This window comes from Mandrillus leucophaeus, unplaced genomic scaffold, assembly GCF_000951045.1.
Source record: "Mandrillus leucophaeus isolate KB7577 unplaced genomic scaffold, Mleu.le_1.0 Scaffold1014, whole genome shotgun sequence".
Lineage (NCBI taxonomy): Eukaryota > Metazoa > Chordata > Mammalia > Primates > Cercopithecidae > Mandrillus > Mandrillus leucophaeus.
The window spans coordinates 463,324-467,505 of NW_012098255.1; positions in this window are offsets into that span (position 1 = coordinate 463,324).

The window sequence follows — 4,182 nt, forward strand, 5'->3', positions numbered from 1 at the left end:
GCTCATACCTATAAACCCAGCACTTTGGGAGTCTGAGGCAGGCAGATCACTTGAGGTGAGAAGTTCAAGACCAGCCTGGCCAACATGGTGAAACCCTATTTTTATGAAAAATATAAAAATTGCCAGGCGTGGTGGCTCACACTTGTAATCCCAGCACTTTGGGGGAGGCCAAGGGGGCGGATCACTTGAGGTTGGGAGTTCAAGACCAGCCTGATCAACATGGAGAAACCTTGTCTCTACTAAACATACAATAATTAGCTGGGCGTGGTAGTGCATGCCTATAATCTCAGCGACTCCGGAGGCTGAGGCGGGAGAATCGCTTGAACCCGGGAGGCAGAGGTTGCCGTGAGCCAAGATCGCGCCATTGCACTCCAGCCTGGGCAACAAGAGCGAAACTGTCTCAAAAAACAAAAAAACCAAAAATTAACTGGGTGGGGTGGTAGTGTGTGCCTGTAATTGCAGCTACGCGAGAGGCTGAGGCACGAGAGTTGCTTGAACCTGGGAGGAAGGCATCACAGTGAGCCGAGATGGCGCCACTGCACTCTAGCCTGGGTGACAGTGAGACTCAGTCTCAAAAAAAAAAAAAAAGTGATGATGTTTGGCCTGGGGTTTCCTCTGAAGTGTGACAAATCTCACTTGAGTCTGTTATCCTAACAGACTCTGGACAGAGTGAGGCATATTAAGTATGAGGCTTTTGATGAAATGGAGGGCCTATAGTGCAACCTTCTGGAGTAAAGGATAAAACTTAATGCAGTTTTGCTAGTGACCGGGATGAAAAACAGAAGGCATGCATATCATATTTGTGGATGGCAAGGAGTTAGTAGGAATTGCAACATCATCAGTGTGCAGAATGAGGATTCAAATAATCAGGAATGGTAAACTCCAGTTTATTAAATTTTATTGAATTGAAATTCAATAGTAATAAGTCAGATTCTGCCTTTGGGTTCAAAAAGTCAACTCTTCATAGAAAAGTAGGGAAGACATAGAATTTTTAGAACTAGGGGTCACTCTGCTGACGGCACCCTACCCCTGCATCAAGTTCTGTCTTATGTGCCAAACTTTAAGGGCATTATCAACAAATGAATATATTCACAGGAGTGATCTGGAGGGTGAAGGGACCTAAAATTTTGTCATGTAGAAACTTCTGAAAGAATCAGCATTAAGTCCAGAGAATAAAAACTCAGGCAAAACAAAATTATAGTCTAGATATACTGTATTAATAGACTGAAGGGAGAAAATTAGGACCAGTGGATGGGTACTGCTTGTATTAATTCAGAATGTAGTGCCCCTCAGAGATGTAAGGAGGGGGTGTTGTGTACTGGAAAAAATGCTAGTTTCCAAGTCAGACAGACCTTGTTTAATTCCAGACTCTTGGCAAAGTTTTATGTCAGCCTTAGTTTTCTCACTTAAAAAATTGTGGTAATATGTATTCTGCAAAGTTTGGAAACGTAATGTAGCAAGGTCTGTAAATAACTTTGCAGCACCTCAGCTAAGAGCTGTCTATGGTTAATTTTAAATTGGGTATTCTAGGTCAGGGTTGGCTTTCTTTTCTTTCCTTTTTTTTTCTTTTCTTCTTTCGACAGAGTCTCACTCTGTTGCCTAGGCTAGAGGGCAGTGGCGCGATCTCGGTTCACTGCAAGCTCTGCCTCCCGGGTTCACGCCATTCTCCTGCCTCAGCTTTCCAAGTAGCTGGGACTACAGGCGCACACCACCATGCCCGGCTAATTTTTTGTATTTTTAGTAGAGACGGGGTTTCACCGTGTTAGCCAGGATGGTCTTGATCTCGTGACCTCGTGAGCCACCCGCCTCGGCCTCCCAAAATGCTGGGATTACAGGCGTGAGCCACCGCGCCCGGCCAGAGAATAAATTTTTTAGGTTCTGCAGGTCTCTATACAATGATACCACTCCAGTTGTATTGGGAAAGCACCCACAGACAATGAATGATCATGGCTGTGTTCCAATGAAACTTCTTTTATGGACACTAAAATGTGAATTTTATATAATTTTCATGTGTCATGAAATAATTATCGAATCTTTTTCAAGCATTTAAAAATGTAAAAACAGCTGGGCGCAGTGGCTCACGCGTGTAATCCTAGCACTTTGGGAGGTCAAGGCATGTGAATCACCCGAAGTTAGGAGTTCAAGACCAGCCTGGCCAACATGGTGAAACCCTGTCTCCCTGTCTCTACTAAAAATACAAAAAATTAGCCGGGTGCAGTGGCAGGTGCCTGTAATCCCAGCTACTTGGGAGGCTGAGACAGGAGAGTCACTTGAACCTGAGAGGCAGAGGTTGCGGTGAACCGAGAGTACGACACTGGGTGACAGAGTAAGACTTCGTCTCAAAAAAATAAAAAATGTAAAAATGATTTTTATATGTCAGGCTGTGCAAAAACAGGTGATGGGTTAGTAATTGGCGATTAGGCATGATTGAAAATCTGTTTTTTAAAAAGTAGCTAGACTCACTTGTTTTTCAATGCAGACTTGTAAAATGCAGATTCCTTTGGTCGTGGTCTGTAACATCCCTGGGGAGAAAGGAACGCGGAAGGCAGAGTGGTTGGGAGCAGCCACAAAAGAATGAGGAATGAAGACAAAGGGGTGAATGAGAAACCAATGAGAAGTGTTGGGAGATGCCATGTAACCGGTGGGGATACCCATACCCATTTTAGAACAACTTTTTTTTTTTTTTTTTTTTTTTTGAGACAGGGTCTCATTCTCTCTCCCAGATTGGAGTGCAGTGGCCAGACAACCTTCACATCACAACCTTCGCCTCCCAGGCTCAAGCGATTCTCCTGCCTCAGCCTCCCAAGTAGCTGGGATTACAGGGACATGCCACTACTGCCCTGATAATTTTTGTATTTTTAGCAGAGATAGGGTTTCACCATGTTGGCCAGGCTGGTCTGGAACTCCTGGCCTCAAGTCATCCACCTGCCTTGGCCTCCTAAAGCGCTGGGATTACAGGCGTGAGCCATTCAGGTCGGCCCTGAATTTTTGAAAGTTGCCACCACCAACACTTTGTTCTTGGTGTGTGGACAGTAGAGCAGGTTGAAGGGCCAAAAAACTAGCAAGCAAGCAAACAAACAAACAAGCCAGCCTCATTTCCTTGTTTCTGGTATGTTGAGAAAGTGTATCCTAGAGTTCAGCACCACTCCTCCTACCTTTGAGCCCAACTCATGATTTAAGATGTTGAAGTGCCCAATAAGGACCACATAGAAACCTCCCTCAGAGAGTGTGACACATGCTGCAACACATAGGAAAGAGATTAGAATGCAGGTTTTTTTTCCATTTAGTGAGGAAAGAACAGGAAATTTAGTAGGTAAGTAAAAGTAAGTACAAAGGCCCACCTAGGAAGAAAAGGTACTTTTTCTGCAACTAGATATGCTACCACTAGGTGGAGCTAGACTCTCCTGGCATGGAACTTTTTTTGTTTTTTGACACGGAGTCTCGCCCTTGTCGCCCAGGCTGGAGTGCTGTGGCGGGATCTCAGCTCACTGCAACCTCCACCTCCCGTTCAAGCAATTCTCCTGCCTCAGCCTCTCGAGTAGCTGGAATTACAGGCACCCGCCACCACACCCGGCTAATTTTTTTTTGTATTTTTAGTAGAGACTGGGCTTCACCATGTTGGCCAGGCTGGTTTTGAACTCCTGACCTCAAGTGATCCGCCCGCCTCGGCCTTCCAAAGTGCTACGATTAGGGGCGTGAGCCACCGTGCCCGGCCTGACATGGAACCTCTAAACAGTGATGCTAAGTAACAGGCCTGGTTCGCTGGAGATAAGAAGGGGTAAAAATAGTTAACCTTACCTATCTGATTGGCAAAAATTCAAAAGCTTGATAGGCAGTCTATCTGAGCCTGGGCAGGTTCTGGAAGCTGCTCAATTTAAAAAAAACAATGGCGCCTGGTGCAGTGGCTGACGCCTATAATCCCAGCACTTTGGGAGGCCGAGGCAGGTGGATCACGAGGTCAGGAGTTCGAGACCAGCCTGACCAACATGGTGAATCCTGTCTCTACTAAAAATACAAGAATTAGCGGGGCGTGGTGGTGCACGCCTGTAATCCCAGCTACTCAGGAGGCTGAGGCAGGAGAATTGCTTGAACCTGGGAGGTGGAGGGTGCAGTGAGCCGAGATCACGCCACTGCACTCCAGCCTGGGCGACAAGGCTGGGGAGCAAGACTCCGTGTCAAAAA